Below are 27,322 nucleotides of genomic sequence, written 5' to 3' on the forward strand. Positions count from 1 at the left end.
AACGACTCCTAAAACTGCCTTGAGGGAGTCTCCGTTCAGCCTGATGTTTAGGACCGAGGCGGTCCTACCGCCCGAAATGTTATTCCCGACCCTGTGCACCTCCAATTACCAGCAAGGAGACTCCGACGAGGGGCTCCGAGCACACCTGGATCTCCTTGAGGAAGGGAGAGCCAAGGCATATCTACATATCTTGTCATATAAGAAGGCGATAGCTCGGATTTACAACCGACGGGTCCGCCTGTGCCAGATCAAGATCAGGGATCTCGTCCTCGAAGAGTAGAAGTGACCGACTCGACCCGAGCAAGGGGAAAGCTCATACCCAACTGGGAAGGCCCCTATCGAGTCTATGACATGGTCCAAGAGGGGACCTATTGACTCGAAACTATGGAAGGAAGTCCCCTGCCAAGAACGTGGAATACGACAAATATGAAGAAATTCTACCCATAAATGAGGCTGGTCGGGACACAGAAAAGATATACGGGGCCTACGCACCCACGGTTGGGGAAAATAGCAAGTCAGAATTACAAAATAAAAGTGCTTCTTAATGATAGAGGAGATACACATGGCGGTCGGGCGGCACGGCCCCAAGCCCGACCGGAGCAAAAGACAAAAAGAGAGGGGGCGTAGCCCCTAGCTCGAGGGAGGAGTCGCAGGCCCATCATCGAAGGAGATGTTCACCGGCATGTCGATGTTATGATCCATCGGGTTGTCGACAAACAGGTCTGACTCCAACTCCAAGTTCGGGTACTTCGCCCGGAAGTGAGCACAGGCCACCCGGTACCCGTACTCGTACATGACCCGGCCCAACCTCACCAAGCCATGCTCAAACCCGGGGGACGCTTTATACCCGACGATCGCCTCCTCAACCCTTTTGGGCAACCCCAACCGCTCCTCCTTTAGGGCCTCCTCGGCGGCCTAGGCCATCTCCCTGGCAGACTCGACGTCCTGGGAGAGGGTCAGCAGCTCATCATCCAGTGAACGGATGTGTGACCGGCTTTCTTCTAGCTTGGTCTTTAAACGAGCCACCTCCTCACCCAGTGCCATGGCGCGCTCTTCGGCCACGGCAACAACCTCTGGACCCCCCTTGGCTATTAAAGACCCATTGCGTCCCCTCGGATCCACCAGATTCGCCCGCCTCGGAGCTCCCACTAGAGGCGTCCCATCACCCGAGACCTCCCACCGAAAGGCCATTCAAAACGAAGTTTCTTGCTAGGCCTCATGACGCTTCGCCCGACTCGCCACGTGGTGCGATGACATTCAGCATTCAGGTATGAATCGGTCCCTAGATTCAATCCGGAGCCGAGCTCACTCATTCGGTCCCCAAGTCCAAACCGGAGCCGAGCTTAATCACTTGGCTCCCAGGTCCGATTCCTACCCGGATCGCTCCAGATCGCCCCTGACTAGCGACCCGCTAGCACCGAAACTGGAACCGAACTTTCTCACTCGGCCCTCAAGTTCAATTCGGAGCCGAACTTACTCACTCGGTCCCCAGATTCGATTTGGAGCTGAGTGCACTCACTCACTCAGTCCCCAAGTCCAAACCAGAGCCGAGCTTAATCAATCGGCCCCCAGGTTTGATTCCTGCCCGGGTCACTCTAGATCGCCCCTGATTGGTGACTCGTCGATACCAAAACTAGAACCGAACTTACTCGCTCGGCCCCCAAGTTCAATTTGGAGCCGAGCTTACTCACTCGGTCCCCAGATTCGATTCGGAGCCAAGCTCACTCACTCAGTCCCCAGATTTAATTCGGAACCGAGCTCACTCACTCGGTCCCCAAGTTCAAACCGGAGCCGAGCTTAATCACTCGGACCCCAGGTTCGATCCCTGCCCAAGTCGCTCCAGATCGCCCCCGACTGGAGACCCGTCGGTACTGAAACCGGAATAGAGCTTACTTGCTCGACCCCCAGGTTCATTCCATAGCCGAGTGGAGTCACTTAGTCCCCAGGTTTGTTTCCTACCCGGGTCGCTCCCAACTTGCAACCCATTGGCACCGGAACCAGAACTGGATTCAATCACTCGACCCATAGGCCCGATCCATCGCCCGAGCTACACCTCGCGGCCAATCTTATGCCCGAGTCACATCTCGATCGATCCAATGCCCGAATCACCGGCCTAACTCGTTATCCAAGTCGCTTCTGTAAAGAATTAAACGAAGAAGATAGAAAGATAGAAATTGTAGAAGAAACTATGAAATGTATAAGATGTAATTACCTAGTTCAGTTAGATAGTGAGCTCTTGATAGCTATTTATACACATTCAGAAGGGAGGTTATACACATTCAATAGGGAGGATTTTTCTTAACTGCTTAGAGATTTCCTCAACTGCCTTGAGGAAATCTTATCTACTTATTATGCCCCTGTAAGATTGAGCTTCCATCAAGGATGCCGATCTTGGACCGATGAGATGAAAATAGTTTGCGGGCGAGAGGCTTTATGAGTGAGTATGCTATTTGATCAGTTGTATGTACGTGAGAAACACGGAGTTGATGTCTAACAACTTGATCTCGTACGGAGTGGAAGTCGATGGCAATGTCTTTCATACTGGAATGGAACACTGGATTGGCACATAAGTAGGTAGCTCCAATATTATCATAATATATTGTAGGAATAACCATGGAGTTGACGTTGAGTTCGTTGAGCAGATTTGTGACCCAATTGAGTTCAGCAGCGACGGTGGCGATGGCACGTTATTCAGCTTCAGTTGTAGATCATGCAACCGTCTTTTATTTTTTAGAACTCCAACTGATTGGAATAGCTCCAAGGAAGACAATGTACCCTGACGTAGATGTTCTATCATCAAAGTTCCCTGCCCAATCAGTATCGGCAAAGGCATGGAGATGGAGTGAAGTATTTTTGCGAAGAAAAATGTCATGATTAAGAGTCCCTTTAAGATACCGCAAAATTTGTCTGACTGCAGACCAATGCGTAGTAGATGATCGATGCATGAATTGCGATAATTTATTGACAGCAAATGAGATATTTGGACGGGTGAGAGCCAAGTACTGTAAGGAGCCAAGGACTTGTCGATATTGAGTCGAATCTGTAGCAGGACTTCCATCATATAATTTAAGTGATTCACTAGTAGAGAGAGGAGTTATAACCTCTTTCGCATCCTGCATGTTTGTCTTTGATAATAAATCTTGAATATGCTTTCTTTGTGATAGGAAGAGATCTGAAGATGTAAATGTTGCTTCCACTCCCAAAAAGTAGCTTAAAGTTTCTAGATCTTTGAGAGAGAATCAATCGGCCAAGTACTTTAGAAATGCCTGAGTCTTCAAAGGATCATTTCTTGTGACAATAATATCATCCACATATACTAAAAGATATATTGTGCTTCTATTGTGCTGGCAAATGAATAACGAGGTATCAAACTTAGAATTGACGAAGCCAATTGAGGTCAAAAAGAGCCAAGCTTGGTATACCAAGCCCTTGAAGCTTGACGAAGTCCATAAATAGCTTTTTGAAGTTTGCAGACATGCCTCGGATACTGAGGATGAATGAAACCAAGAGGTTGCTGTATAAAGACATCTTCAGTAAGTGACCCAAGTAAAAAAGCATTGTTAACATCCAATTGTCGTATGTGCCAACCCTTTGAGATGGCCAAACTCAAGATAAGATAGATTATTGTGGGTTTAACAATGGGACTAAATGTCTCTGTGAAGTCGACACCAGGTCGTTGATGAAACCCTTTGATGACTAGACATGCATTATATCTGGCAACGGATCCATCTGGGTTCTGCTTAATTCGAAAGACCCATTTATACTCGATAATATTTTGTGTGTGATGAAAGGGTACTAAGGTCTATATAGAATTATGGAGGAGAGTATCATATTCGTCACACATGGCTTTACACCAGTGAGAAGATTTTTGAGCTTAAGTGATTGTAGTGGGTTCACTGGCCTTAGTGGAGGAACTTGTTATAACATGTTAGTCAAGGACTTGACGTGGTTTGAAAATATCACTTTTGGAGCGTGTTGTCATTGGATGTCTAGGGGGGGTGGAAGTGGTAGATTGTGTTGGTGGTATAGCCGAGGGTGAGTCACTATCATGGACCGGGCCAACCGTCGGCACGACAATGTCACTAGGTCTAGAAGAAGGTAAAGCCAGTGGCAATGTTGCCGAGGGTATTACTTCATTAATAGGGGAAACTTGTGAGGAAGGGAGTGGAGAAATAGAGGGAGTGAGAATCTATTGAACTGGAGTAATAGTAGTATGCAGATCTTGGGGGTAAGGACTGGACGGTGTCATTGGAGGTTCTTGTGAGGACAAGAGGTGGCCGAGCAGTCTCCGACTTCGAAATAGGAAGCAGCAGCGCCGGAGGAGAGGTAAGCGACAGCACTGCCCTTTCCAACTGAACAGAAAATAGGAGCAATAGAAAGCTTCGATAGAGCTACCTACATCCGCAAGGAAGAAAGCTATGATACCATGTAAAGAATTAAACGAAGAAGATAGAAAGATAGATATTGTAGAAGAAACTATGAAATGTATAAGATATAATTGCCTAGTTCATTTAGATAGTGAGCTCTTGATAGCTATTTTTACACATTCAACAGGGAGGTTATACATATTCAACAAGGAGGATTTTTCTCAACTGCTTAGAGATTTCCTCAACTTCCTTGAGGAAATCTTATCTGCTTATCAGCTTCATGTCGACTCCGATTCGCCCCCCGACAAGTCTTTAAATCGAGCTACCTCAATTTGCTTGCCGACTTGCAAACTCGGCAATCGTAGCTCTAAGCCATGCAAAACCCGTCATCTAAACTGAGACACATAGGGTTCGCTCCGCAGGTCTTGTCTGGCCGATTTCGACATTTAGGTATCGCCTCATCAGGCCCCCACCATTCGATTAACAGGATTAATCCTATCCAAATCACAGGGCACCGCCCCTTTAAAAATCGCTCCCCGATGAGTCAATCCGGCTTCCCCGTATGGGCAACCAGCACAATCGTGTCCTTCAGCCCTAGGCATGCCTCTTGACCCATTAGGGACCCAGCATATTTTGGATGGTGGGGGGGGGGGGGGGGGGGGTGGGGGAGGGGACAAGTGATATGGCATATTTTGGCCCCTAGATGAGTCATCACCGACGTCACACGCCACGTCCCAACCAATATCAGAATCCAACGTCGCATGTCATCAGAACCTCATGATGCACATCAAGCCAGGTTCTGTACCAAGACACTATGCGACATGACTATCCCGAGGGCTTGGGGCGGTGCCATCTGACGCCGCTCAGGCATCCCCCAAGACATCAACTCGTTAGAAAAGCCGTCCCATCCCACAAGGGTCAATGGCCACACTGAACCGAGGCACAACCAACTCTCACACAATAGTATATAAACTCTTGACCAACGCCCAGCCAGGGAGAGAGAAAAAACTCAATACAAAATACTCCATTGACTTGCTCGTCGGAGGGGCCAAAGTCGGGAAGCACCCGATGAAGGCCATTTTGCAGGAAGGCAGACACCCCCGAACGGCGAGCGCTTCAACCCGGGAATTGCCATCTAGTGCACAAGGACGCGCTGCCATTCATCCCGGAGTCGGAGAGATGCATCCCACCACAAACAGCGCCCGGGTTGGCAAACTGAGAAGCTCGTATCAACGTTCTCTCATGAGAGCCCAACCGACTCTGCCAGCTTGACTCTTGTCCGAGTTACTCCGAAACGGCCACTCCCAACCTGCGAACATCTCGACCCAGGAGATACCTTCCATTGCCCAAAGGAGAGCAGTGAGCCGGCCTGGATCTCGACCAACGTTGGCCAACATTCCTTCCTGAGGACGCGGCCACCTCACCATCCTACTCACCTAGCAAGAAGCTCCCGACATCGACCCGTGGACCTAATCGTGCTGACTCATTAGCCACAGTACTTTTATTCACTCTTAGTCATAAAAACCATCAAGACTAAAAAAGTATAATATATTAAACATAAGACTTCTTTAAACAAGAGATTTGATTTATCATTTTAATTCTAATGATAATATATTTGTTTTTTTATGTGTTTCATTTTAAGTGATTGATTTCATATAAGCATACTCACGTTTTTCGTATGAAAACCATACATCAACGTTTAAAACAGAAAGATAAAAAATCAACAAGATCAATAAACCATAAATTACCCAAAACTTATCATTACTTTAAATCATCATGCATAATTTTAAAAAATAAATTTATTAGGCATGATATCATCAAACAAGATTTCATAAGGAATTTTTAATCAAAATCATTTTATTTATCATAAACATGTAATTTTCATGATTATTTTCAAAATTACTAGAATGATAAGCATAATTCCTAATTTTTTACATTTTCATTATTAAACATATAATTTTCAAGAAAATTAATTCTACACTAAATTAAAAATAACTTATGAAAAGTATTATGTAATTTTAAAATAAATGAAGAGCATTTTAATTACCTCATCATCGAAAACCGATAAGGCGTAGTTTGCCATCTCGTCTTTATTAATTTTCTTCTCGTCTTCAAATGAGCTCAATTCATCCCAAAGTTCTTTCCTTTTCTTGCATTCATAACAAGTAGTTGCGTTCTTTTTATTCTTTAATTTTTGTTTCATGAACTTTTTAAATTTCATAGTGATGAGTTCAAGTTCACCGTCACTTGAGCCTATGCTTGAGTGGTCTTCAATTATTCTTAGTCTGAAATCCTTCCTATTCTTTGGAAGGTTGTTCTCAAGTTCTTTACATGCATTGCACGTCATTTCATAGGTCATTAGAGACCCGATAAGTTCTTCGATCAAAAAAGTATTCAAAATTTTTTATTCTTGTATAGTAGTTATTTTCGAATCCCAAGTTTTAGAGAGTGAGCATAAAACTTTATTCACAAGTTCAAGATTCAAAAAACTTTTACCAAGAGTTTTTAAATCATTGATGGCATCCGTAAAACGGGTGTACATATCAACAATGGTTTCGTCGGCTTCATTCGAAAAAGTTCAAAATCATGCATTAAAAAGTTGATTTTCAAATTTTTAACTTTGTTAGTGCCTTCATGTATAATTTCGAGAGTGCGCCATATGTCAAAAGTCGTTTCGCACATAGAAACCCGATTAAACTCAGTTTTATCTAAGGCACAAAACAAGGCATTCATAGCTTTTGCATTTAGAGAAAAAGTCTTCTCCAAATCATTCCAATGGTTCATTGGAAGAGAAGATCTTTGAAAACCAAATTCGACTATGTGCCATAAATCGAGATTCAATGAAAGCAAGAAAACTTTCATTCGAGTTTTCCAATAAGTGTAGTCCATCCCATTGAAAAAGGGAGGACGAATGAGAGAGTAACTCTCTTGAAAGTTAAAGAGAGTCATTTCTCTTTAGGTGTTAAACCAAATGAGAAAACGAGGCTCTGATACCAATTGTTAGGAATGAGTCGGCACTAAGAGGGGGGGTGAATTAGTATAGCGGTAAAAATTACGTCGGTTAGAAAAACCTTTGTACGATAAAATATGATTTTGACGAAAATCGTTTCGGAAAGATCTTTAAATTGAAAGCATATGGAAGTATAGTTGATTTAAAGCAAAGAAGGCAGTTTGTGGTTAAGATAAATGACAAAACAGAAATGCAAACTGATTTATAGTGGTTCGGTCGTCGCGACCTACATCCACTCCTCCGATTCCTCTTCCGTCAAGGCCACCGGCATCCATTATCGATCTTCCTTTAATAGGCAAAGATCAACCTCCTTCTTACACCCCTCTTCTCCTTTTACCGGGTTTAGGAGATAACCCTTACAAGCACTCACTCCTCTCTCAAATTATTCTAACACTTAAACTAGAAGAGGAGGATTCTCACAAGAGATTACAACAACGTTTTTCCCTCTTTAAATTCTTTGTGCTTGTATATGTTAACCAAGGATGAGAGGGGTATTTATAGGCTTCAAGTTGATTCAAACTTGGAGCCTAAAAAGGTCTCATCCCAGGTTTCCTGGGTATTGGCGGTACGACCGCCGTTCTTGGGCGATACTACTGCTGCAGGATCTGATACTGGGTGGTACCACCGTTGGCAGCATTATTGCCAACGGTACCACCGCCCAACTTGGGCAATACCACCGCCCAGATTTCCTGGGGTGATGTTCCCTAGGCGGTGCCACCATTGGCCAAGGTTTCAACACCCTGGTTGGGCCTTGAATCCGACCCAAACTAGCCCACCTTCGGGCCTAGTTGGGCCCTAACAGAGTTGATGGGATTACCTCCCAATCACAACTCTAATTATGTGCTAACTATGATTCCTAAGACATAATCTAAGCAAGATAAGTCCGGTTTCTTCCGGCAATCTTCCGATGAACTTCTGACGATCTCTCGGTAATGTTCCGACGGACACCCGGCAAGCTCCTGGACTTCACAACGATCTTCTTGGCAAGTTCCGATGAGCTTCTTTGGCAAGCTCCTGGACTTCTCGGTTGGTTCTAGCAGAACTTTCGACGAATGTCCAGACTTCCGATGAACTCTCGAACTCCCAACAAAATCATGTTCTTGACTCCGAAACTTCATTTTGCTTTATGTCTTGTTATCATAGTTAATCCTGCACATACAAAAATACACTTTGATCTAGATAATTATTACTAAGCATGAATCATGTTGTCCGGCATGTTATTGGTCCGTCGACGCTTCGTCCGATTCTTTGGCGCATCATCCTCTCTTGCGGCCTATTGCCCAATCGGCCAGTTGACCTCCACAACTCCGATATCCTTAGCGCAATATCCACTTTTCTTGGTCTGATGCCCGAATCTATGGCCCGAAGCCTTCTGTCGATACGTCGACTGATCCTCCGGCCCAATGTCCAATCTTCTAACACGTTTTCCTTCGGCCCAACATGATTCTTCCTATTTTAATTGTTTCTCCCTGATCGAAGCATCCTGCGTCACTCAAAACACACATTAAATCATAAACACTTATCAATTGGTTTCATCATCAAAATCTGTGATTCAACATAAAGTGGGATGGGTTGCTCAACGACCGAAAGAGTTGTGCAAAGCTCACAGAGGTGATGGGAATTGCTAGCTCGAAGAATTCGGTATGCATGCAAGGGCTTGTATGCGGATGATGGAATATTCATGGCCATCCCAAAGTGACCGAAACTCGATGTCATAGAGTATTAAAACTTTCTCTTAGGCATGAGAAGGATACATCAGTAGTAGGTTGAAGTGTGCAATGAGTTCAGCATGTTTCTAGGCCTTAAGGGATACAACGGGGGTTGTATTTGCGAGGAGTCGTAATCTAGGAAAGTACGTTTGTGGGGGCAGAATAATGCATAATTTATTCAGCAAAGTGGAGTAGTCCAAGGGTATAGTAGTCTCCGAAACTTCTAGAGGGAAGGATGCGAAGAGAGAAGTTGCTCCAATAGGATAGATATCCAGGAGGGATAAGTCTGGGTTCTCCAAAGGAAGAATCATATGTAACGGACCACACATGTTGAGGAGAAGTACCTAAAGGCAACAACTCCACAAAGCTCAATGGAGTAAGCGAGTGGCGAGGAGTTGTCACATGATCTCGCATGAGGTAATGCATTGGTGGATGCATTACGAGATCAAGTGGGGGAGTGACCCAAGAGGCCAAGACAACACAAAATGAAAGCACACTTAGAATCGATATGGAGATCGAACTCAACGGAGGGATGACCTATGGAATGGTAGGCGCGAGGACCATCATTAACTCAATGCTATCGAGGAGCGAAGCAACTTGAGTGTAACTTGGTGAAGTACCAAAGTTGCATGAAGGTAGTTAGCATAGAAGATGGAACATAGAGTGAAGGCACGAAGCTTTCTTTGGACAGACGTCAAGGACATGAACTCTTGCAAAACACAAGAGTGGGATCATGTCGTTCCATAGGGTCCTTCATTCTGATAAGGTAGACTCATCTTGCATGGTGCCAAAAACGAAGGGAGCTTCGAGGCACATACACCTTATCTCAGAGAAGCATTTGACGGAGGAACCAAGGCAACTCAACTTATGGAGGCGAAGTTGGGGTTAGAAGGCCTTGACATTGGGTAAGAGGATGTAGAGGCGAGTACTCTTGAAGAATATACCATACTATTGCCACTCGAGTTGCCATGAAAGAAGCGGTGTGCAGTGGAGATTGTGCTGGTGAAGGCAAAGGCCCAGGATCCAAATAATGGTGCACTAATTTCAATGAAGTCGGTGGACTTTGGGAGCTTCTAGGCAATAGACTGTCCTAGAGCTGTGCTTCGTTTGGGTATGACCCAAGAGCGAGTGGACGAAGGTCGATTGCCAAAGGAACGAACACAATCAAAGGTGGAAGAGGCCTTGCGATGTATTGGCAGAGATCACACATAGAGGGATTGCAATCCGAGTTCATCCCACAATGCTTAGAATTCAATAGAAATGTCACCATGAGATGACATGGTGCAGAGGATCGTGGTGGAATAATTCATGACAATGCGATACATATAAAACTAGTCTCGTGAGGGACTAGATCATACGGAGGTTTGATCGAGAGCTATTGGGAGCTCGACTTCGGTGAACAACATGATAGCAAGAAGGGTTATGGATTCAAGGATGCCATGGTAGTGCAAAGGCGAGTCTTCTATGTGTGCATTGAATTTTGCATTTGATGAAAGTTTTAGTCATCAGCATATGAGGGTTGTGTACCATCGAGGGAGAATTTTGAACGCAAGTACCAATGAGTCCTTTGGGGGGACTTAATCATGCAGAAGTATGATCGGAGTGGCTAGAGAGTTGGACTGCTTTAGAGCTCGTATTCACTTAAGGGAGCCCATCAAGTCAAAGGATAAGGCCGAGTAAGAGAATGTTGCTACCTATGAAGCTAAGGAGAACAGAATCGGCATAAGTCCTATAATATGATGGCAGAGCCCATGCATGGGAGTTGTAGTCTATCTTTCCAACGACCAAGGAGAACTGCTCGGAGAATACAAAGATGTTAAAATAGGTGGTCGAAAGGGGTGAGGAAGCGACGAGTCCAGAGGGACTTAGCTACCCAAAACCAAGCATCGATTAAAATGGAGGTAAACTCTAAGGAGTGCCACAGTGCCATAAATGCAGATCTATCGATCATGAAGAAAGGGACGCAGATACGAGGTAATGAATAGTAGGGCCGTGAGCATGGCAGCGCCATGGTACTATAGAGGCGGGACTTCGGTGAAGTCATCAATCCCTTACTCTCATGGAGGGAGAGCGCTTGGTTATGAAAGGGGCCGAGGAGGTGGAGAATGCAGAGGCAAACTCCAAGTACCGAGACAAGGCTGAAGGGTAGAGGCCAAAGAACTTTGTAAGACCAGTGTCAATGAGCTTCTCATCAAGATAGCCGAAAGTTAATGACTTCAGATTGATGCAAGAGTGCTCAACAAAGGAATGAAGTGGGCAATACATGGTGCTGTACCTTTACGGCGATCAAAACTATTAGAGACTTGCTCCAAGTTGGGATGAAAACTTATTGCATTTTAGAAGTTCAATGACATTAAAAAGGTGAATCACAGTAGCTAACTCAATGAAAGGGGCGCAAACACTTCGAGTGCTTTGAAAGTACGAGCAAAGAGTGGGCAAAGTTTAGTAACCAACTCGATGCATAGAATACAACCCTCGAGGAGGTGGGCAAAGTCAAATAACATTTGTCTTCTCAACTCTTAAGATAATAAGTGAAACTAAGTACCCAAATTCCCTTATCAATCCAACATAAGAGCTCTACACAGGTTCAAAGACTCTTCAAAGAAACCTAAGGGAAGACAATAATTATCAAATCCTCACCAATGGTGATCGGTGCTACTGAGAGTAGATTGTCTTCTTTATTTCCCAATAGAATGTCAATCAAAAGTGAAAGTGATGCGAACCTACTTAGAAGTGACAACTAAGTGGAAGAATAATTTATGGGTAAATTTTACATAGGAGGGACCCAAAAACTTCGAAATCTATATGGTGATGCTTGTTAAAGCTGTTGAATCTCGTATTTTGATGATGAAACCACTTGATATATGTTTATGTTTTAATCTGCGTTTTGAGTGACACAGGATGCTTTGATCGGGATGAGACAATTAAAGTAGGAAAAATCATGTTGTGCCGGAGAAACATGTCAGAAGATTGGACGTTGGGCCGGTGGATCGGTTGACGTATCGACAGAAGGCTTCGGGCCGTGGATTCGGGCATCGGGCCAAGAAGAGTGGGTATTGTGCCAAGGATATCGGAGTTGCGGAGTCAACTGGCCGATTGGGCAATAGGCCGTAGGAGAGGACAATGCGCTGAAGAATCAGACGAAGCGTCAAGGGACCAATGACATGCCGGACAACTTAGTTAATTGCTTAGGATTAATTGTCTCGATCAAAGTTTTGTTTTACATATGTAGGATTAACTACGATGAAAGTAAGACATATAGCAGGAGTTACGTCGGAGTCAAGACTATGATCACGTTGGGAGTTCGAGAGTTCGACGGAAGTTCGGATGGTCGTTGGAGGTTCTATGGGAACTAATCTGAGAAGTCCAGGAGCTTGCCAAAAGAAGCTCATCGGAACTCGCCAAGTGGATCGTCGCAAGTCCAGGAGTTTGCCGGAAGTCCGTAGGAGCATCACCGAGGGTTCATCGGATGATCAACGGAAGTTCGCCGGAAGAAGCGATTGACGCACCGGAGCAAGTTGTAGTAAATGTCTTAAGAAATGTCGTAGTTAGCATGTAGATTAAGTTAGGAATGGGAGGTGATCCCATTAACTTAATCTGGGGGCAATTGGGCCCTTGATATAACCAAATTAGGCCGAATTAATCAACTCATTCGGACCAGAATTCCTGCTAGGTGGTGGCATCGCTAGGGTCGGCGGTGGCACCGCCTAGGAGAGGGTCTCCCAAGAAAGCTAGGCTGTGCAACCACCCCAGTCAGGCGGTGGCACCGCCTAGGCTTAGTCTCCGAGCGTGACCTGGCGGTGCAACCATCTCGGGCAAGCGGTGGCACTGCCTGGGCTTAGTCTCCGAGCGAGACTGGGCGGTGCAACCACCCTTTACAGGCAGTGGAACCGCTTGAGCTCGGCCTTCGAGCTCTGCCAGGCGGTGCAACCGCCCCTGTCAGGTGGTGGCATCGCCCAGAGGCTCAGTCTCCGAGCTGCTAGGCGGTTGTACCGCCCCAATCAGGAGGTGGTACCGCCAGGACCCCGGAAATCCGAGAGATGATATTTTTGAGCTCCAAATTCAAACCAGTTTGGAGCCTATAAATACCCCTCCCATCCCTGGGTAAAATACACAAGCACAAAGAGATTAAAAGAGAGAAAACGCTGCTGCAATCTCTAAAATTTTCCTCCTCTAGCTTAAGTGTTAGAATTCTGTTTAAGAGAGGAGAGTGAGTGCTTATAAGGGTTGTCTCCTAAACCCGGTAAAAGGAGAAGAGGGGTGTAAGAAGAATGTTGATCTTCACCTAGTAAAGGAAGATCGTTAGTGGATGCCCGTGGCCTCAACGGAAGAGGAATCGGAGGAGTGAATGTAGGTCACGATTGACCGAACCACTATAAACTCTCATCTTCTCTAGTTTGCATTTATTCTTGCTACTTACCTTACTGCAAACCTCCATATGTGCTTTACTTCCTCATTACTTTTGCTGCACTCATTTACGAACTCGCTTTCAAGTTAAGTTTCCGAAAACGGTTTTACATTGGAAACGATTTCATAGTACGAATGCAGTTTTAAACGTCGAAAGTTTTCTGCTGCACTAATTCACCCCCCACACCCCCCCCCCCCCCCTCCCTCTTAGTGTTCTTGATCCTAACAAAAACTCCAACAAGCATCCAACAAGTTCAAGCTGCATGAGGTATTTGAGAGACTGTCGCATACCAAGGATGGTCTTTTCCTTCATCTAAAAGATCTGCTAGAACTAATAGGAATCAACACAACTCAACCGACCCCACACCAGAGTCAGAGTCATTGGCGAGTTGAAGCAGCAAAGCAGATCAAAGTTCGACTACTCAACAACAAGGATGGAATGCAGTTGGTAACCAAGAGGCACATCGCAACTGGAGCAGAAGATTAAAGACTCAGTAAAGTGGAGGAGATATAGGGTCTGCAAAGGATTCAATGAGGACGTCGAAGGAATAAGTGGGGGAGAATGTCACGGACAAAATTGTAAACGGGGTGTTTGATGTAATTCTCATAAATGTCCATGTCATTCGGTTTTGTTCATGCTTTTCACACCATGTAGATGGTTGATAGTAGGCTTAGTAGCCCCATTTTAGTTGATTTTGGTGGTCATCTTAGGTGTGCAAATAAAGATTGTATTATGTGGGCACTTATGGGGATTTTGGTATGTAGTGGATCATTTTGGACCCTTTATTGTGCGACCGTTTAAAGCTTGTGCTATCTATGTTTGTAATTTACATTGGCTATGAAATGTTTGCTAAAATAGTTGCTTGTGGATCCTAAGTAAAATGCTTTCTCTAACTCATTTTCTTTTTTGTAGGTCCTAAGGGACCATAGGAGGTTTTGGGGAGGCTGACCTTTACGAACGGACATGTAAGGGTGCCACATAACTTAAGCAAAACCAGCTAAGTGCGTGACACCCTAGCGAACCCCAAAGACATAGCCAAAGCACCGCCGCATCCCAAGTCGATCGAGTAAGTACTAGAGGTTCTCCTCGACAAGAGTCGACCTGATAAGGTCGTCAAGATCGGGTCTGCACTTCTGGAGAATGACCGGGTCCAACTCATCAACTTCCTTACAAAGAACATCGACGTGTTCGCTTGGTCCCCGAAGGACATGTCGAGAATCGACCCTGAGGTTGCACAGCACCAATTAAACATCTTCCCCGAGGCATGTCCTATGAAGCATAAATTACGAAAGTTTGCTCCCGACCAATAGAAGGCAATTAGCGACGAGGTGGACCGTCTAATGGAGGCAGGATTCATAACCGAGGTGAACTATCCTCGATGGCTGTCTAATATAGTTCTTGTCAGAAAGTCTAATGGAAGTTGGAGGATGTGCGTTGATTACATCGATTTCAACTAGGCATGTCCGAAGGATTGTTATCCCCTTCCAAGGATAGATCAACTGGTGAATGCCACCTCAAGATACGAACTCCTTATATTCATAGATGCCTTCTTGGGTTACAACCAAATCCGAATGGCCCCCTAAGACCAAGAGCACACTGCCTTCATCACCAACTGAGGGATATACTACTACAAGGTCATGCCCTACGACCTGAAAAATGTCGAAGCCACATATCAATGGATGGTCAACAAAATGTTCAAGCACTAGATTGGGAGAAACATAGAGGTGTATGTCGACAACATGATCATCAAAAGTAAAGTGGCCAACACCCACTTGGCTGACCTGGCCGAGACGTTTCCAACGCTCAGAAAATTCAACATGTAGTTGAATCCTTCCAAGTGTGTCTTCGGGGTCGATTCCGATAAGTTCCTCAGCTTCATCATCCACCAGAGGGGGGTGGACGCAAACCCCAAGAAGATCCAAGTGAAAATCAAGATGCAATACCCCCGCTTGATCAAGGAAGTTCAACGCCTCGCCGGGAGACTAGCAAAGCTCAGTCGATTCCTGTCTCGGTTGGGTGACAAGTGTCTTCCCTTCTTCCGAGCTCTGAAGCGCTCTAGTGACTTTATATGGACCCCTGAATATGAGAAAGCCTTCGAAAAGCTAAAGACACACCTCACCCAATTGGCTCAACTCACCTCAGTCGGCCCGGACGAGCCACTCAGTCTCTACCTCGCAGCCTTTGAGCATGCAGTCAGCTCAATGCTGGTGTGGGAGGACTCGGGAATGCAACAATCCATCTATTACACTAGCCACATCTTGAATGGACCTGAGGAGCGATACCCCCGATCGAGAAGCTAGCACTAGCCCTAGTGCAAGCAAAAAGGAAGCTATGCCCATACTTCCAAGCCCACACAATAAGGGTGGTCACCAATCAACCACTCCGCCAAGTCCTCTCTAAGTTCGATGTATCCAGCCGGATGCTCAAGTGGTCGATCAAACTCAGAGAATTCGACATCCAATGTGTCCCGAGGACCACCATCAAAGCCCAGGTGTTGGCCGACTTCATTTCTAAGCTAGACCCCATGGAGAAAGCTAGCGATTGAGGGCACGCCGAGGAGAGGTGGACCTTGTATGTTGATGGGTTAGCCACCATGGAAAGAGAAGCAGGGCTTGTCCTGAAGGGACTGAACAACAAGCTATATGAGCACACACTCCGATTCGAGTTTAAAGCCACCAACAACGAAACTGAGTATGAGGCGCTATTATCGGGACTCCGACTCGCTTTGGAGTTACATGTGAAAGACCTAGAAGTCTTCACCAACTCGTAGTTAGTGGTGGGCCACATTAATGGAAGTTATGAGGCCCGAGATGCAACCATGGCCAAGTACTTGGTGAAGGACGAACCACTAATGCCCATCTCGAAAAAATAGGTGGAAGGGTTCATCTAGAAAAACATCACATGATTCGACATACCAAGAGCGATCATCACCGACAATGGGGCCTAGTTCAAGAACTCTAAATTCAAATAATTCTACTAGTCCTATGGAATCCAACTAAGACTCAGCTCGGTGGCACATCCTTAAACCAATGGCCCGGTTGAATTGACCAACCAAGCCATACTGGAAGGTCTTAAGAGAAGGGTTGTTAGGGCTCATGGCACTTGGGTCGACGAACTCCCGAGCATCCTATGGGCATCTTGGACTAATCCCAAAACCGCCTCGGGCGAATCACCGTTCAGCTAGGCGTTTAGCACCGAGGTGGTACTCCTACATGAGATAGTGTTCCCGATCCTTCGGGTCAGAACTTCGAGGAGGGCACGTTGAAAGGACTTGGGGCTAACCTCGACCTCATTGATGAACGAAGGGCCAAGGCACATCTCCATGCCTTGGCATATAAAAAAGTCATGGCACGACTTCACAATCGAAAAGTTCGCCCCCGCCAGGTCAAGGTCAGTGATCTCGACCTCCGCAAAACCGAGATCAGCGACCTGACTCGAGCCCGAGGGAACTGGCGCCGAAGTAGAAAGGCCCTTATTGGGTAACCAACATAGTCCGAGATGGAATTTACCACCTCACGACTCTGGAAGGAGGTCAACTACCAAGGACCTGGCGCATATCGAACTTGAAAAAATTATATGCCTAGGTTCGAGTTCCCAGCCCTCCAAAGCTGGTCGAGCGAACAATCGAGGAGTCCATCGACCGTATTTCAAAGCCACCTTGGCCAGACGCTTGAAGAAACATCGACTAAGGTTGTACTTATTAAATTATAAATAATCCAACACTATGAACTTAGTTGGTCGGGCAACTAAAGAAGAATCTTTGAAAAAGTGTTTTTCATTGATGAAAGAGGAATACATTTTCTAATCAGTTGAGACTTTACAATCCAAAGCCAAACCCAACTCATTACAAGTAAAAAACAAAAGCAAAGAAGCCAAGAAGGTGATCGACCCTCTATGAAGCCGAAGGAGGCACATTAGGGCTGTCATCGAACGACACCTCATCGACCATTGGGAAGTCCAAATCCTCGGGCAGGTCAACAAACGGATCTTGCTCAACCTCGAGATCAGGATACCTTGCCCGAAAGTGCCCTAGGGTGATCAGGTACCGTACTCGTAGGTCACCTGTCCTGACCTCTGCAGACCGAGTTTAAAGCCGGCTAACTCCTTGTATTGGGCGATAGCTTCCTTCGCCTTCTCAAGCGCTGCATGATGTTCCTTGATGAGTGCCTCCTTAGCCTCTCGAGTTGCCAACCGAGCTACTTCGAGATTTTGGGAGATGTTAAGCATCTCGTCCTCTAAAGTCTAGTTCCTTCCTCGGGTCTCCTTCAACTATCGTTGGGATTCCCCAAGCTCAGCCTTCAGCCTCTCAACCTTCTCCTCCAGGTCGATGGCCTCCTCCTCGATTGCCATGACAACCTCGGGCTTAGGGCCATCCTTCAGTTACTAGACTTCATGGCATAGGTCGATGATCGTGTCTTCCATATAGCTGATCACCCGACCCGCATCATGGACCCAATCAATCAAGGCCATGGTATAGTGCTAGTTCTACAAGGACGAGAAAGCGAGTTAGTGCCTGAGACGGGACTTAAAATCAAGAAAACCCTAAGGTGTTCTTACCATGACCAGAGACTTGGCGGCTCGATCTATCAACACCTCGGACAGTGCGTAGTATAGTTGCTTCGCCAACACCGAGTTGAGTACCCCTCGTGTGTACTCTAGGGCAGTTGACCCCTTGGACTAGATTTAGCTCTCAGTCCTCAACGAGGTCCAGTGTGTTAGGAATGAGTTGGCACTAAGGAGGGGGGGGGGGGGGGTGGGTGAATTAGTACAACGGTAAAATCACATATTCAAATCGTTTCGTTTCGATTAAAATCAATTCCGACGAAAACTGTTTCGTAAAGATCTTAACTTGAAACACATTCATAAATGTATTGAAAGTAGTAAGCAAGTAAATTGGTTTGTAGTTAAAGTAAATTGCTCAAGACAAAAGGCAAACTAGATTTTTATAGTGGTTCGATCATCGTGACCTACTTCGACTCCGCCGATTCCTCTTCCATCGAGGCCATTGACATCCACTATCGATCTTCCTTTAATAGGCAAAGATCAACCTCCTTCTTATAACTCTATTCTCATTTTGTAGGCTCAGGAGAGAACCTTTACATCTCGTTTTTACAAAGCTTCCCTCATACTCTCCCTTAGAATGGTCTCTAAACTTTAGGAGGAGGGACTCTATACTTTACAAGGGTTTTCAACTCTAGAAACATAGAGTTTTTGTTCACTTTTCTTACTACTCCATGCAGAAATATCTAGGGTATTTATAGACTCCAAATGGCTTCAAAAATGGAGCCAAAATTCAAATCCCCGAAATTTTAGGGTATAGGCGATACCACCGCCTACATTGGGCGGTACTACCGCCAACAGTCTGACATTGGGCGGTACTACCACCTAGTAGACTGTGTCTGGGTGGTACCACCGGCCAGACTAGCGGTACCACCGCCTGACACAGTCTCAGAGACTATGTCACAATGGTTTCACTTGTTTGGTCCCTGTTTGGGCCTTTCTCTTGGCCCAACACAACCCAAACTTGGCCCAACTGTCCCATAATTGGGTTGACCCAATTCTAATCCCAATTATGTGCTAAATATGAATTTTAAGACATTTACTAAGCTAAACAAAGTATGTAAGTCTAGGTTTCTTCCGGTGATCTTCCGGCGAACTTCTGATGATCTCTCGGCAATGTTCCAATGGACTCCTGGTAAGCTCCTGGACTTCATGACGATCTTCTTAGCGAGTTTCGACGAGCTTCTTTGGCAAACTCCTAGACTTCTTGGTCAATTCTGGTAGAACTTTCGACGAACGTCCGGACTTCCGATGAACTCTCGAACTCCCAATGAAATCGCGTTCTTGACACCGGGACTTCATTTTGCTTTATGCCTTGCTATCGTAGTTAATCATGCACACATAAAACACACTTCGATCTAGACAATTATTACTAAGCATGAATCATGTTATCTGGCATGCCATTGGTCCATCGATGCTTCATTCGATTCTTCGGTGCATCGTCCTCTCTTACGGCCTATTGCTCAATTGGCCAGTTGACCTCCGCAACTCCGATATCATTGGCGCAATATCCGCTCTTCTTAGCGCGATGCCTAAATCTATAGACCGAAGCCTTCTGTCGATACGTCGACCAATCCTCTGGCTCGACGTCTAATCTTCTGACATATTTTCCTCCGGCCAAACATGATTCTTCTTGCTTTAATTGTCTCATTATGATCGAAGCATCCCGCGTCCACTTCTTGGGGCACTGTTTGGGTCTCTCATTAGGCCCAACATAGTCCTTAAATGGGCCTAGCTGGCCCTTAATTGGGTTGACCTAAATCCAAATCTAATTACGTACTAACTACGATTCCTAAGACATTTACTAAGCTAAACAAGTCCCTATGTCTTGGTTTCTTCCGGCAAGCTTCCGGCGATCTTCCGACGAACTTCCGATGATCTCTCGGCAATGTTCCAGCGGACTCCCAGCAAGCACCTGGACTTCATGATGATCTTCTTGGCAAGTTCCGATGAGCTTCTCTGGCAAGCTCCGAGACTTCTCGGCTGGTTCCGCCAGAACTTCCGACGAACATCCGGACTTCCGACGAACTCTCAAACTCCCAACAAAGTCACGTCCTTGACTCTGGGACTTCATTTTGCTTCATGTCTTGCTATCGTAGTTAATCTTACACATGTAAAATACACATCGATCTAGACAATTAATACTAAGCATTAATCATGTTGTCCAGCATGTCATTGGTCCCTCGATGCTTCATCTGATTCTTCGGCGCATCGTTCTCTCATGTGGCCTATTGCCTAATCGGTCAGTTGACTCTGCAACTCCGATATCCTTGGCACAATATCCGCTCTTCTTGACCTGATGCCTGAATCCATAGCCCGAAGCATTCTGTCGATATGTCGACCGATCCACCAGTTCGACATCCAATCTTCTGACATGTTTTCCTTTAGCCCAACATGATTTTTCCTGCTTTAATTGTCTCATCCTGATCAAAGCATCCTGCGTTACTCAAAACGTAGATTAAAACATAAACACTTATCAATTGGTTTCATCATCAAAATATGAGATTCAACAATCTCCCCCTTTTTTATGATGACAACCAATTGATGACGGAGTTAACCTTAACTCCCGGAGTTTAAACAAACTCCCCCTATCAATATGTCATATTGATAGAACTCTTGAATTCAAAAATTCAAGCAACATGTTATCATAAAACTTATGCATAACATCATACTTCTCCCCCTTTGTTATCAACAAAAAGGAGAAGTTCAACTATCAAGTGTTTAAGATATAAGTTCAAATCATTACCTACTAAACACAATCTCCATTTTAATTATTATGCAAGCTAGCAAATTTAGCAAGTGCTACATCATATTAGAACATGCAAGCTATCAAGTTTTATATATGCAAGGTAGTGAGATAGCAAGTTTACAAGATACAAGCTAGCAAAATTTTTTTATTTTTTTCATTTTAGAAGGTGTAAGCTAGCAATATTCCAAAAGCAAATGCAAGATAACTTTCTTATTGAAGTGTGTAAGCTAGCGATTCTTGCTTCCTTTTGCAATATGCAAGTTGCAAGTTTTGTTTCTTGAGATAGGCAAGATAGCACTATTGCTTCTCTTGAGATTGCAAGATAGAATTTCTTGCTTTTAAGATGAGCATACTAAAAAGTTTTGCCTCTTTTTGCGATATGTACATTTGCAATATTTGTTTCTCGCAAGCAAGCAAGTTTTTGCATATTCTTAACTTGTGCAAGCTAGCTATCTCCTCCTTTGTCATTGTCAAAAAGAAGAGAAGAATACAATTTTGTATTTCTTTTTTCCTTTTATAATAATTTTCAAAGCATGACAAAGATATATAATCATTCTTATTTCAAAATATCATAATTGAGATAAACCTTGAATTCAAATCAAAGTAATTTTAATCATGATTCACGTCATATGCAATACATCACATACATCATCATAATAAAAAGCATAAGTATTGCATGCATCATTTCAAATCATAAATATTTCACATCATGATGGTATCAATTTATCAAATTACATCATACCATGTATGATCATAACTTCTCCCCCTTTTATCATTGTAAACAAGAAAGAATAAGGGAAGAACATAATATTGTAAAATATTTCAATTATTTCAAGGCATACAAGTCATAAATACAAAGAAATCATGTCATGAAAGAAAAGACCACTTGAATTTCAAAAGACATAATTCATATAGTAAATCTATTCTTTAAATAAAATACCAAGAAAAAATTCATAGGAGTATAAAGAAAAGATCTTGATTAAAACAAATCTCAATTAATAAATCCAAGAACTCATAAGAAAAATCATTTAGAAAATCTCCTCTTAAGAAAATACCAAGTAGAATTGTAGGAGAACGATTAATGAAAAATCTTGATTCATAATAAATCTTAATTTATAAATATCAAGGAATCAAGATCATGATTTGGATAAAAAATTATTCAAATTTAAATCATCAAATCAATTTCATGGTTCACAAAATTCATAACATAAATAGATTCATTATTTTTATTCCAATGATAATATATTTTTCTTTTTATATGTTTCATTTTAAGTGATTGATTTCATATAAGCATGATCAAGTTTTTCGTATGGAAACCATACATCATAGTTTAAAATCGAAAGAGCAAGTTTCATCATGGAAATCATTAAGATCAAATCATCATTTCTTCAAATCATCATGCTTAATTAAATATAAAACCGTCAAGTACGATACTTACATTATTTCATATAAGCATGCCTTTGTCATTTATGCCAAATCAAGACATGCATCATTTTTAAAACTGAAAAAGCCACTTTCATTGTGGTAAAAATCGATAATCCATAAATCATAAGAATCATCATGCATAATTTCGAAAGATAAACTCATTAAGCATGATTTCAAATTATCATTACATTATTTCATCAAGCATGATTTCATAAAGTTTTTTCAATCAAAAGCAATACTCAAATCATCAAGATACACATTATTACTTTATTACATCATTAAAACATCTAGCATGATTTAAGTCTAATATTTTGTTCTTTTATCATAACACATGTAATTTTTATGATTATTTTTAAAATTACTAGAAAAAGAAAAGCATGATCCCATTTTATTATTTATTTAATTTTTTTATATTTTATAAACTAATCGTGAAAAGGACTAAATAATTTCATGGTAAGGAAAAAGAGATTCGATTGAGTCGCTTACCTTGTTGACGAAAGCCATCAAAGCGTAGTTCGCCACCTTGCCCTTGTTGATTTTCTCCTCGTCTTCGGATAAGCTTGATTCGTCCCAAAGTTCTTCCTTCTTCTTGCGTTCATAGTAAGTAGTTACGTTCTTTTTAAGTTTATTTTTGTTCTTTAATTCTTGTTTCATGAACTTTTTAAATTTTATAGTGAGGAGTTCAAGTTCACCATCACTTGAGCTTTCGCTCGAGTGGTCTTCATGTGTTCTAAGTTCCAAATCCTTCTTGTTCTTTGGAAGGTTATTCTCAAACTCTTCATGAGCAACATGTGCCATAAAATTCATTTCATAGGTCATTAACGACCCAATAAGTTCTTTGAGAGGGAAATAGTTCAAGATTTTTTATTCTTGAATAGTCATACTTTTGAATCCCAAGTTTTAGAAAGTGAGTGTAAAACTTTATTCACAAGTTCAAGATTCAAAAAATATTTGCAAAGAGCTTTTAAACTATTGACGACATCCGTAAAACGGGTGTACATATCAACAATAGTTTCGCTTGGCTTCATTTGAAACAGCTCGAAATCATGCATTAAAAAATTAATCTTCGAAACTTTTACTCTACTAGTGCCTTTGTATGTGGTTTTAAGAATGTGCCAAATATCGAAGGTCGTTTTGCAAGTAGAAACCTGATTGAATTCATTTTTGTCTAAGGCGCAAAATAGAGCATTCATAGCTCTAGCATTTAAAGAAAAAGTCTTCTTCTCCAAATCATTCCAATGGTTCATTGGAAGAGAAGACCTTTGAAAACCGCTTTCGACAATATTCCATAAATTCAAATCCAAAGAAATCAGGAAAACTCTCATTCGAGTTTTCCAATATGTGTACTCCGTCCCATTGAACATGGAAGGACGAATGAGAGAAAGTCCCTCTTGAAAGCCGAAAAGAGTCATTTCTATTTGGGTGTTAAACCAAATGAGAAAAATAAGGCTATATACCAACTATTAGGAACGAGTCGGCACTAAGAGGGGAGGGTGAATTAGTGCAGCGGTAAAATCACGGATTCAAATTGTTTCGTTTTGATTAAAATCGATTCCGATGAAAATCGTTTCATAAAGATCTTAACTTGAAACACATTCATAAATGTATTGAAAGTAGTAAGCAAGTAAAGTGGTTTGTAGTTAAAGTAAATTGCTCAAGACAAAATGCAAACCAGATTTTTACAGTGGTTCGGTTGTCATGACCTACATCTACTCCACTGATTCCTCTTCTATCGAGGCAACCGACATCCACTATCAATCTTCCTTTAATAGGTGAAGATGAACCTCCTTCTTATAACTCTATTCTCCTTTTGTAGGCTCAGGAGAGAACCTTTACACCCTCTTTTTACAAAGCTTCCCTTACACTCTCCCTAAGAATGGTCTCTAAATTTTATGATGAGGGACTCTATACTTTACAAGGGTTTTCAACTCTAGAAACATAGAGTGTTTGTTCACTTTTCTTACTACTCCATGTAAAAATAGCTAGGGTATTTATAGACCCCAAATGATATAAAAAATGGAGCCAAAATTTAAATCTCCGAAATTTCAGGGTATGGGTGGTACCACCGTCTGCAGTCTGACACTGTGTCACGGACAAACTTTAAACAGGATGTTTGATGTAATGCTTATATATGTCTGTGTCTTTTGGTATGTTCATGCTTTGTACAGCATGTAGAGGGACGACCGAAGGCTTAATAGTCCTATTTTAGTTAGGTTGGTGGCCTCTTTAGGCTTGTAAATAAAGGTTGTGTCATGTGGACACGTGTGAGAGATTTTCGATCTATAATGGACCATTTTACCCTTTATTGTGCAACTGTTTAGAACTTGTAAAGTTTGTTTGTAATTTTCTTTGTCTATGAAGTGTTTTCGGAAATGTTTGCTTGTGGATCCCGAATGAGGCGTTTTCTCTATCCCGTTCTCTCTTTTGTGGGTCCTAAGGGACATGGGAGGCTTCAGGGAGGCTGACCTTTGCGGATGGACACGCAAGGGTGCCGCACGACTTAGGCAAAACCATCTAAGTCCGTGACAGATGGTATCAGAGCGGGATAAGCACTCATAGAAACACTTAGCATGCAAATGTGGGGGACCTAGCGGGGCTGCGTTGAGGGTAGTCAGCACACGCGCGACCGTTTGGGGGAAAATGGGCATGGAGATGTAGGGAAAATGAGTCGCTCGGAGGAGCGGGCATCTGAGATTGGCATTCAGAGGAATGGCCAACCCTTTGTGTAAGAGGCACCACGAGAACAGGCAAGCCTGGAAGAATACAGAGCATACAAAGGTTGGGATGGTTGAGTTTGAGCTACGACTCAACGTTGACAACAATACTTGATGGTGCTCAAGGCAAGCGAGGCGCTTGGTAAAGGATGAGACCATGCAAGGTGGAATGAGTTGCTCGGTGACTGTAAGAGTTGTGCAAAGCTCATAGAGGTGAGGGGAATTGTTAACTCAAAGAATTCGGTACTCATACATGGGCTTGTATGCGGACAATGGAATGTTCGCGGCCATCCCAAGGCGATCGAAACTCGGCGCCATAGAGCATTGAAACTTTCTTTTCTGTATGTAAAGGATATGTCCGTAGGAGGTTGAAGTGTGCAACGAGTTCAGCATGTTGCTAGGCCTTGAGTGGTGCAGCGGGGGCTGTATTGACGTAAAGTCAATCTAGCAAGTGCGTTTGCAAGAGGCAGAACAATGCATAGTTTGTTCAATAGATCAGAGTAGTCCAAGGGGATGGTGGTCTCCGAAACGAAGAGAGATGTTGCTCCAATGGGACAGTTATCCAGGAGGGATAAGTCTCGGCTCTCCAGAGGGAGAATCATGTGGGACGGACCTCACAAGTTGAGGAGGAGTACCTCAACAAACAACAACTCCATGAAGCTCAATGGACTGAGCAAGCGGTGAGGAGTCATCGCATGATCTCGCTCGAGAGAATGCATTGGTGGATGCATTGCGAGATCAAGTGGGGGAGCGACCCAAAGCAACTTAAATGAAGGCACACTTGGAGTCGATATGGAGATCGGACTCAAGGGAGGGCTGACCCGTGGAATGGTGGGCATGAGGGCCACCATCGACTCAATGCAAAAATGAGGAGCAGAGCAACTTGGGTGTAACTTGGCGAAGTACCCAAGCCACATGAAGGGAGCCAGCATAGAAGTTGGAACATGGAGCAGAGGCACAATACTTTCCTTAGACAGAGGTCAAGGACATGAACTCTTATAGAGGCAAGAGTAGGATCATGTTGTTCCATGGGTCCTTCATTCTAACAGAGTGGACTCATCTTGCATGGTGCCAAAGACGAAGGGAGCTTCTGGGCACATGCACCTTATCTCGGAAAAGCATGTGATGGAGGAACTAAGGCGACTCAATTTGCGGAGGCGAAGTTGGGTTCAGAAGGCCTTAGCACGGGGCAAGAGGACGCAGAGGCGGGTACTCTTGAAGAATATGCCACAGTGTTGTCATTCAAGTTGCTATAAAGGAAGCGGTGCATAGCGGAGATTGTGCTGGTAGGGGCAGAGGCCTAGGATCCAAACAATGGGGAACTAATTGCAGTGAAGTCGGGGGACTTCGGGAGCTACTAGGCAATAGATTGTCCTAGAGCGGTGCTTCATCTAGGTGTGACCCAAGAGTGAGTGGATGAATGTCGATTGCCAAAGGAGTGAACAAAATCGAAGGTAGAAGAGACCCAACGATGTATTGGCAGAGGCCACACATGGAGGGCAGAAGCCACACATGGAGGGACCACAATTCAAGTTTATACCATAAGGATCAGAATGCAATAGAGATATCACCAGGAGGCGATATGGTGCAGCAGATCGTGGTGGAACAGTTCGTGGTAATGCGATACACACGACATAGTCCCGTGAGAGACTAGATCATATGGAGGTATGATCGGGAGCTACTAGAAGCTTCACTTCGGTGAACAACACGATGGCAAGAAGGACTATGGATTCAAGGAGAGAAGGCCATGGTACCGTAGAGGTGAGTCTTTCGTGCGTGCGTCGAATTTTGCATCAGATGAAAACCTTGGTCATCAGCATATGGGGGCTGGGTTCCACCAAGGGAAAAGTTCGAATGCAAGTACTAGTGAGTCCCATGGGAGGGACTTGATCATACAGAGGTATGATCAAAGCAGCTGGAGAGTTGGACTGCTCAAGAGCTCATATTCGCTTAAGGGAGCCCGGCAAGTCAGAGGACAAGGTCGAGTAAGTGAACGTTGCTACCAAGGAAGCTAAGGAGAATAGAATCAGTGCAAACCTTACAACGTGATGGCAGAGGCCATGCATGGGAGTTACAATCTGTCTTTCCATCGACCAAATAGATTGCTTGGAGAACACAAAGGTGCTGAATGGAGGTGGACTCAGAGGAGTGCCACAGAGATATATCTACTGATCATGAAGAAAAGGGATGCAGATGTGAGGCGACGGATAGTAGGGCCATGGGCATGGCAGCGCCATGGTACCGTAGAGGTGGGACTTCCGTGAAAGTCATTGATCCCTTGCTCTCATGGAGGGAGAGCGCTTGGTCATGAAAGGGGCCGAGGAGGTGGAGCATGCAGAGGCAATCTCCAAGTACCGAGACAAGGCTGAAGGGCAGAGGC

The sequence above is a fragment of the Musa acuminata genome, chromosome BXJ2-7 (genome assembly GCF_036884655.1).
Source record: "Musa acuminata AAA Group cultivar baxijiao chromosome BXJ2-7, Cavendish_Baxijiao_AAA, whole genome shotgun sequence".
NCBI classification, from domain to species: domain Eukaryota; kingdom Viridiplantae; phylum Streptophyta; class Magnoliopsida; order Zingiberales; family Musaceae; genus Musa; species Musa acuminata.